Raw genomic sequence first — 10621 nt, 5'->3', positions numbered from 1 at the left:
TGTAAATGTGTTCAACAATGTACCAAACTGTATGCATTGAATCTAGTACTAAAATGGTGTTTTCATGATGATGCTTGTTTATTATTTAGAAGGTAAGGGTTGGGGTTTAGAAAATTATATTCTTGAGCCTTAATTTATAAGCAGAGATGTATGAATTGATACTCAAGGGAAACTTCTTTTCCTTTGGCCTTTCCGATAAACAAATCTCTAATGATTGAATTTTTTTTTTTTCTTTTTTGGATGAAAAACTCTAATGACTGAATTGGATTTATATATATATATATATATATATATATATATATATATATATATATATATATATATATATATATGGGAAAAAGACTCTGTCCGGGAGTGTGGCCTATGCCAGCACTCCCATGAGTCTATCTCTCTCCTCCCCATGTGAAAAGACGTCTCTGCCCCCTTGTTTCAAGGAGGAGAGAGATAGACATATGGGAGTGTGTCGCAACACAGTCTCCGCCCAGACACATGGACCTACCATTCAGGGGGGCAGGGTGATCATTTCGCCCAACCCCATGTGTCTGGGCGTAGCCTGCGCCACTGGCACAAAAAACATTCTCCCATATATATATAAGATGTTCAAATTATTTGACACCTAGTGGGCTGTGGGTATCAATAGGAATATCACTTAAAAAAAATTGAGTGTAACATAAAAAGGACAAAAAAGTAAAGTTACAAATTTTTTAACTCCCATGAGGGTCACAATAATAAAATCTCTTTGGATAAAGAGATTAAGAGAGAGGTGGAGAGGTCAACAACCGCCATCACCACCACAGTCAATGCCGCCGCCACCACCACCACCACCACAACTATCGCCGCCTCAACCACCACAGCCACCACCACAACCACCGCCGCCTCCACCACAACCACAACCACAGCCACAGCCACCACCACCCCCGCGTCCACCTCTACCAGGTCCAAAATTGTAGGTCACAAAATCCTCACCAAAATTCTTGGGTACTCGATCTCTAGTAGATACTCTTCTAGATTCTGATTCAAGGAGCATTGTGGGAGTAGTGTCAGAAACAATTGGTTCAGATTCCAAAGGTGATTCTGTAACCACTTCAGTCAAACCAGGCAAGGTCGGGCCTTTATCTCTAAGGAATTTATCCTCAAAGAATATAGCATCCCTAGATTCTATCACCACATTGGTTGATAGATCCAAAAACCGGTCTGACAGCTCTTCGCACAACCAAGATATACACAAGTGTTTGTTCTAGTTCCCACCTTAGGTCTCCTAGGGTCTTGTATCCTAACATAAGCTACACACCCCAAACCTTAAGAGTGTCATATCTACGAGGATGATTATGCCATAGTTCATAAGGTGTAGAAGTCGAGTTTTGAATGTGGTAGTCTATTTAGAATGTGATTTGCAGTCAACACTTGCTTCTCCCCAATAGCAAGAGGGCATACCATGTCAATAACATGGAGTTTAACATCTCTGTAACGTCCGTTTCTTTCTTTCATATGCCATTTGATTGAGGTGAGTAAGGAGCGATGTTTCAAGGATTATGCTGCAGAGGCACGGAATTCCTTGAACTCTGCAATTTGTATTCTCCTCCCTATCACTTCTAAATCTTTTAATTTTCAAGTTCAACTGATTTTCTACCCTATTCTTGAAAATTTTAAATTTTTCAAAAGCTTCATCTTTAGATTTTAACAGGTATAAATGACAATATCTAGAAAAATCGTCTATAAATGTTATCAAATACTTCCGACCTCCTCTAGTTGTGTAGCTTTTAAAGTCACAAATGTCAGAATGTATAAGTTCAAGAAGTTGAGTGCTCCTAGAAACCGGTCTGAACGATTTTCTAGTTATTTTAGTTTGAGCACACACTTCACATCTGTTAAATCTAATTGAAGTGTCTAATGGTAAACTATGAGTTTTAGCTAGTTTGAGCATTTTCCTATAGTTCACATGTCCTAGCCTACAATGTAGTATTTTGGGATCAAGTAAATTATGGTTAACCTGATTTATTGTCTCATTAGCTAAACTCAACCTAAACATACCATTCAAATTATAAGCACATCCAAAATAAAAGGAGTTAACAGACAATGTTACTCTACCACTACTAAAAGTAATAGACATGCCAGCATCAAGCAAAATTCCAATGGAAATTAAATTCTTTTCAAAACCAGGAAAGATTTTAACATTTTTCAAAGTTAATATTTTACCGATGAGAGAACCAGGTTCGTGTCCCTTGTTGAGCCACTTCCACGACGCGTCTCCATTTGCACATGAGGATCTACGCTACTTGAACAACATCGGTGAGCGGTCCTTGCTATTGCAAACATGACAAGTCGCTCCGAGTCTAACCACCAATCAAGATGTCTGCCAACCCCTTACCCTTGCCAATCATGGCAACAAAGTTAGTAGGCTCGATCTTGTCCACCATGTGAACTTTCTTACGTGGTGTGTCGGTGTTCCCTTTCTTAGGACCCCTACACTCGGATGCATAGTGACCCCACTTTCCACGATTGCGGCACTTGCCCCTCTTTTTAAAATTAGGCTTTTTGGCCTCCAACTGTTGGGGTTCTTTCTTAGGTGGCTTGGGTGCCTAGGATATTTCTTGGGTTGTGAAACCAAATTGGCGGATGCTGTTGTTGTTTCACCATCTCCAAGTTATTCGCTCTGTTCTCATCTTCGATTCTAATGAACCGTTTGAGATCATCCAGCCCCACTTGTGTTTTCTTTCTGTGCATCTCAGTTTTAAAGGAATGCCAGGTAGAGGGTAACTTAAAGATAATTGCACCCACTAAGAATGCATCAACAACGGGGATGCTTTCTTGGTTCAATTTTGTTCTCAAGTTCTCAAAGTCTGTTACTTGTGGAAGTATTTCCTTATCTTCTTGAAACTTGAAGTCCATAAACTTGTCAACCAAATGAGTTTTTGATAGGTCCTCCTCCTTTTTGAATTGGGCTTCTAGGTTTTCCCAAATCTCTTTTGCAGACTCATATTTACTATAGGTCTCTGCCAGCTTATCTGACAGGCAGTTCAATAGGTAGTCTTTGCAAAAGTCCTCATCACTTATCCATTGGGCTTCAGTTAGGTCCGTACAATCAGAAAAAGTATTTACTACAGTGTAGAAAATATTAAGGTACTTCAGTCCAAACTGAGTCTTCCTTTTTCAAGAACTGAACTCAGAGCCACTAAAACTTTCCAATTTGATCATCTCAATTGGAACAGCGTGTTTCTCCATATTAAGTGATTTGTTTATATGCCCAAACAAAAGATCAAATAAAAAAAAAATAAATGCTCAAGGAACAGTCACACCTGAGATGGAGAACCCTGGATTTAGATGAAGGAGGAAAAGATCGCGACGGTGCAGCGGTATCGACACTTGTAATATACACGCTAATGCAGGCTGCTAGCGCGGATGTTGGCTGCTCGCAGATAATGGCCGAACCCAAAAATAAATTTCTGCCAAAAGTTGCTTTTATCCTTTTCTCAAATAAAAAAAAAAAAAAAAAGAAGAAAAACCAATCGATGCTCTTTGAAGAAAGCTTTCTGAAAACCACTTCGGCTTTTGAAATTGAATCAAAAGCAAAAGAATCCAAAAGCAAACGTCCTTCTCTGACAAGTTAATGGTTTTTTTTTTTTTTCTTTAATCTATCAAATCAAAACCTTTTGATGAAGAAAGGACAAAAAAGCCTTTCAATATCAAATAATGCTTTGGAAACGTAATAAATACTTTGGAAAGATAACCAAAAGCTTTGATCAAATGAAGCCTTAGAGAGAACTGCAATCGTGACGTACGATTGTCCAAAAGCCGAAACAAGAAATGATCTTCCAAGCGTAATGTGATCTCTCAAATCAAAATTGTGAACCACTATCGCACCTAAAGCCGAAGACGTGAAACAGATTTCTCAAAGGAAAACCTACGCCAATCTCTCAAAAGAAAACCTGTAAAATCGTCACATACGATCTCCAAAATCGAATCAAGGATCGATCTTAATGCGATCTTCAACGCAATTCTGCCGAAGCCGATCTTGATCGCAGAGAAACGAAAAAAAAAATAATAATGCTTTAAGATTGTTAGGGTTTAGGGTTTAAGCGAAAGTTGCTTAAAGCATTACACCACTGAGTATCTAGTTTGGAATACCAGGCTGCTGCCTCCAATTAGTATATATAGAAAAACTAGGGTTTAGGTCGGATGGACTAATTACTAGATTGCCCCTCAGCCTGAGGCATTAATACAAGTAGGATTATATGAGAACATATAAAGGAATATTACATAAATACCCTTACAAGAATCACCACAGACAAATAATATCATAGAAATCACAGAGAAAGACACCACAATCAAACAAAACAAAAACAGGCCTCCTGAAATGTGAAAGATAGGAGTATTTCCATTGTCACTCAACGCAACAGCAAATGCCCGAGCCATATAGAAAAGATATAATTAATTGTAATAATATTTCTTTATCGATCAACAAGTGGCTGAGCTGTGTGAGCATTTATATAGGCTGCTATCAGTTGAAATTTCTGGCAAGCTTCCTTCATTCATAATTTCACTCTTCCCATACTCTTCCCATCTGGAGAGTATGACCAATAACTAACTATGGGAAGCTGCTTTCATTGATTTCTCAGTTTTCCATAGGCTGCTCCGTGCCCCTCGTAAAAGATAAGAAGAAAAGGGTGAGGACAAAGTAGCAGAAGACATTTTAGCCACTAAGAGGATCGAGTGGTTAGTTAGAAAGAAGGTATATGAAGTTATATGGAGTTTGAAATTGTCAAACCAATTCAGTAAACCAAAAGTTTATTGTCGTATTCTTAAAATTCAAATAATGTATTTCTTAACACCTCTAATGGGATCCGGCTTCTCTTCAGGGAGCTCAGCACCCAGGGGGAATCCAAGGGTTGGCCTATGCCGCACACATCTCCGTGCCCCTCGTAAAAGATAAGAAGAAAAAGGTGAGGACAAAGTAGCGGAAGACATTTTAGCCACTAAGAGGATCGAGTGGCTAGTTAGAAAGAAGGTATATGAAGTTATATGGAGTTTGAAATTGTCAAACCAATTCAAAAACCAAAAGTTTATTGCCGTATTCTTAAAATTCAAATAATGTATTTCTTAACACCTCTAATGGGATCCGGCTTCTCTCCAGGGAGCTCAGCACCCAGGGGGCATCCAAGGGTTGGCCTATGCCGCACACATCTCGGTGCATGTCTAGGAATGTGTGCGACACAGCCCAACGGCTGGATGCTCCTTGAATGTGTTAGGCTCCCTGGAGAGGAGCTCAAACTCTCAAGTGTGAACCTGTCACTCTCTCTCTCTGTATTCGCTTAACCTGATACTGCCTCAATGCATATTTTATTTTTACTTGCCCTCAAAGCATAAGTTTGAACCTCTCTCTCTCTCTCTCTCTCTCAATAATTTCAATTTTCTCTCTTTCAAAGTCAGAAATCTCTCTCTCTCCTCAAAATAAAAAACATCCTTGCACGTATAGAGTTGAATTTCAATTAAAGAAAGCCTTAGTAAAAAAAAACAAATGATTGTGCGAGTCGAAGCTATAAAATAAAATAGAATACCTGAATCACCATTGTTCATCAAGTAGAGGAGTAGTTGCCGAGTTCACAGGGGAGTTGAACCTCTCCCTCGCTCAATAATTTCAATTTTCTTTCATTCAAAGTCAGAAATCTCTCTCTCTCTCCTCAAAATAAGAAACATCCTTGCACGTACAAAGTTGAATCTCAATTTTCTCTTACTCAAAGTCAAAAAGTTGACCGTAAATAACAGTCCTGTAATTTGGTTGTCAGTTTTCTAATATGAAAGCGTATGGTATGTGGGACTCTTCTTATCAATTCCATCGATTCTGTCCAATTCCTATCTGAATTCTTCTTTTCAGCAGCATCTGTGTTGATTTTGAAGAAGTCTGGGAGGGAAGATTCCATTTGGGTATCAACACAGATACAGCTCAAAGTCTGAAGAATTTTTAATAGACATGAATCGGTTCGGTTTGTCACCTAAAGCGATAGATCAATCCTATTTATTGTGAAAGTAAATTAGGGTTAGGATAGTATTATAAATACTATGATCTTGGGTCCTTGCAGTACAGAGCCGTAGAAGACTTCGATCCAAGTTGTGATTGTATCCAAGCTGTGATTGTTGAATATTCGAAAAAGATTTTCTTGATTATTTTTCATCCACATATGAACAGTACAAGATACGCCCAATCTGGCAATTTCTGAGTTTCTTAAGTTCCAAACTCTTTTGATTGGGGAAGCGCTTGCAGTCCATTCCATCCTTTTCCATGCCATTTCGTATTGCTATGATAAAATTTGGGTTGAGTCCAATTGCAAAGATCTCATATCATTCCTGGGTCCTCCCCTGAAAGTTCCCCACTTCTTCTGTATCCTCAATTATTGCATAATTTTCACCTCTTATCATCCCATTTTGAAGAATGTCATTTCTTTCATATTTCTAGAGAGTTAAACAGTACAACTAACTCCTTATCCCAAAAGGTTCCGTCTTTAGCGAACAAGACACTGTGGTGTATTTCCATCCATTGGCTCCAAGACTTTGTATTCGGATGCCTCGGCTTTGCTGTTTCTCTCTTTTCAATAAATTTGTTTCTTACCGGGAAAAAAAACAAGAAAAGAATCCTTCTATTCAGCCAATAATCAACTAATTTTTCTGATGAATCCACTTTATAGGATCAGGGTTGAAATTAGGATTTCAAAACCAAAGTACAAGGTGGGTACTTAATGGCAACTAGAATGGCATCTGGGTCACACGAACAAAAGCTATTTATATATATATACTAGTAAATATGCACGTGCAAATGCACATGTGACCATATGTAAGTGTAGAGGAGATATTTGAGAGCTGAGGTGGGAGAGAGAGAGAGAGAGAGAGAGGTCTTGTAATTCTAATGTTTTAATAATAGACAAGGTCTTGTAATTGTTGAATAGATTTTCTATAACAAATAATATTTTCTTCTCTCCGAAATGGACAAGGTCTTGTTCCAATGTTGATTGGTTTAAGGTGTAGTAACCATCGGTTTTTGGTACTTACCATTTGTATACTTTAAATTGATCAATATTTGATTAACATATTTATATATTAATATAAATAGCTAAGAAGTAAGATTTTATTGATTACATTTGTTAAAAGAAGGTAAGTGCGAAGAGGGAGAGAGAGAGGGAGCTTGCAGGGATGTAGATAAATGCCCTGCAAAATGAAAAGGAACACTCAAACAGAAATTCTACTCTCGAACAACCTAAATTCCCTTGGAATTAGGCATGTGATGCAGATAAATACCCTACAGAAGAAAAAAAAGTCTAGGAACCCAGAAATGAAAGGCAAAATATACTTTTTTTCTTAAAATGGCATGCATAGATGCTGTTGTGCAAAGATTTGAGAGTCTACATGGGGCCAATAATTTACACAAATTTTCATTTCATATACATTTTCTTCAAAAGCTATGCAGCTTAATTGGTGAGCATGAGAACAAGCTCATCACTTGAAGGCCGGTCTCCCGGCAAATCTGATAGGCACACAACAACAATCCTCACAGCCATTAGCGTCTCATCCTCTTTTCCTTCCTCCCCAAGGATGCTCCTGTCTAGTGCTTCTAGTGCCTTCCTGCTTGCTGCAAATGTCGAAGCCGTCGACCCAAACTTCCCCCACCTGCTGCTTCCCCAAAGAATGGATCTAAAGGGTCTCTCCCAGTTAGCAAAACCCCCAATATTATTCCAAAACTGAAGATGTCGCTCTCATCTGTACGTATACCTGTTGCAATAGCATCCACACCCATTTAGCTTTGATAGTAATCAAAATTTCAGGAAAGATGTAGGATGTGTTTGATATGCATTAACGGAATAGATTCTTCATCTAGAATATATTCTGAAATCCGATTCTTCTTTATTTTTTCTCTAGAATCTACTATTCCGAGAATGCATACCAAACAAAACCGGAGTAGAACCCTTATGTTTGCAGGGCAATGTGGAAGAATAACAATTGCATATACTGAATGTTGGACTAAGTCAATATTCCTATAATGAACAGTTCAGATAAAAAGAAAACAAAAACATATACATATGTAATCACAATTCACAAATGCTACAGCATTACAAGCCCATCAAAGAGTAGGATGGCAATCTTGCATCTGTAGCAAGATTATCAATGTAGAAGTGCTCACATTGCATCTATATCCATGGGCTTTGAGTACGTCTGGTTCTATTAAATTGAAAAATGAAAAAATAAAAAGAATTTGGAAGGCATGCAACATTCTTTGAAGGAAAGAATTGCTGCTTCAGAAAGGGCCAGCAAGAAAGTGGGTAGTGATGATACAATTCAGTTTTGAGAGGATCATTTAGGCCTGTGTGTGTATGTGGATCCATTCTTCAAAATTTGTTATTCCTTTCCATTATAGGGTTATGGGGTTAACTGATAGCTCATACCTTCCAGTATACCGAAAGAAGGGGGAGCTTTGATTCATCAAATTTTGGTTTTGAGCCCTTACCTGATGAAAATATAAAGCAAAATGAGCAGAAAATCCATAACAAGTATCTTGAAGTGAAAAGGGTTTAGAAAATATCATATACCGCATTCATCATGGGCACATATATGATCGATCATTAAGCATGCAAAATCTGTTAATTGCAGAGAGGAATTGACAGCAACAGCTCTCTTGCATTAAAGACATTGATGAATGGTCCTATTTCCAAGGTTAAGGTCGCTCTCAATCCAATGGCCGATGCATGATGTTGGATCACCAAACATAACAGAGATTATCCATACAAACACCAGAAAAGAGAACCACAGACATGTAATTATAAAAAATAGGTAACAGAGATTATAGAGATCACGCATTCAACTTAGGCTTTAAGAGATTAATCAAGAATGCAAATAGGAAATGAACAACCAAAAATCATATATTCATCTTAAGCCTAGGAGACTGAACATGAAACGTATGTGTGTGTGTGTGTGTGTGTGTGTGAGAGAGAGAGAGAGAGAGAGAGAGAACATCTTGATTATTGAAACAGTAAGGCCAGAGAACAAAATAAGGAAATCAAATAGAGAACAAACGCATAGCTTAGAGAACCATTAAATAGAGAAAATAAAAAAATAAATAAATTGTTGACAATGTAACATAAGATATCGTTAGATTTTCATATTTTTCTTTTCTAGCATAGCTTTGTATTTTAAAAATCGTTTGATTTGTATAAATGATATGTAATATTATTGTAAAAAGTATAAAGGATGTATCAAAATTTAAGGAAAGAGACTGCTACCTGGTCGCATGCGGTGTGCGGCCCCTACGCCTAAACACAGGGCTACATTAAATGACCACCGCCGCCCCCTCAAGGATTTCTGCTTTTTCATAGGGGCTCGGCAGTCATTTCACACGGCCCTATGTCCAGGCATAGGGGCCGCACGTGACCAAGTAACGTTCTTTCTCCCTAAAATTTATAAGAGAAATTTCTCACCTCTTGTAGATAAGTTTATCTTAGTAACCCACCTAGTTCTGTCAAACGACAAAATAATGTGGCAATTTAAAGCATTCGATAGACAGTGAAAATTTTGGATTGCCAGTTGTCAAATTTCATATTCAAATTCGATGATATATAACGATGTGTTTGCATGCATCTCTATGTATGTCTATTCAAGTACTCCGATCATTGTTGTGCACCCTTTCATGATTTAGGCATGTTTATTTAGAATGAATTTGTATCTTGACTTACTTGTATTCTGTAAACTTATTACTTATATTAAATCAAGCTTTGGTGGTTCAATGTCCTTTCCTTGCCCCTCCCCCCTTTCGGTGGGGGTGCTAAGCTGTGGAATATGAGCATTGTTAAAAAATCGAATTGTTCTACTTAACTCATCCTCAATAAAACCTAGTGATGATTCAAACAGTCAAACTTGGTCAGGGAGAATTACATTTTTTTTTATTTTTAAATATAGTAAAATATAAAATAAATCTTCAAGAGAATGTAGGAGAAAAAAAGAAGCAAATCTACGAATTTTTGGTGTCTAGTCGATGGCAACAACAAGAGTTACAAAACATATAGATAAAAATAGATCATAACAATTGTCTTAGGATAAAATAAAAAAAAAAACAAAATCAAAAGAAATGCAAAATGTCCAAACTTGTCGAATTTTGGTTTATTTAGGTAAAAAAATATCGGTAAAATCCCAAATTATTAGTAACTCCAAAAGACTTAGACAGAATTTTGTTACTTTTAACCCTTAAACAAGCCCTCAAGACTATTTATCAAGTATTTGTTTTCTTTTTTACTAGACTTCGAGTCAAATTTTCCAACAAATGTTAATATTTGGTTGGTGTGTTCTAGGATTTTAGCAGCAATTGACATATGCATGGATTTGACCACAAGTGTTTTGTGTGATGGAAAATTGAGTCCGCATTGCATTTGTGTGTTTAAACTATTGAGTCCAAGAATGGGAGGAGACTAAACTCTCCTTTTCACATATTTATGGATTTGACTATAAGGATTTTGTGTGATGAAAAATTGAGTATGGATTGCATTTGTGTTTCTTTTGAGTTTTCTAACTATTGAGTTCAGGAATGGGAGAGGACTAAACTCTCTTCCTATTCTTGGTCATGGAGTGTATTCACTGCATCAACTCT

This window comes from Telopea speciosissima, chromosome 10, assembly GCF_018873765.1.
Source record: "Telopea speciosissima isolate NSW1024214 ecotype Mountain lineage chromosome 10, Tspe_v1, whole genome shotgun sequence".
NCBI classification, from domain to species: domain Eukaryota; kingdom Viridiplantae; phylum Streptophyta; class Magnoliopsida; order Proteales; family Proteaceae; genus Telopea; species Telopea speciosissima.
This window is presented reverse-complemented; position numbering follows the sequence as displayed.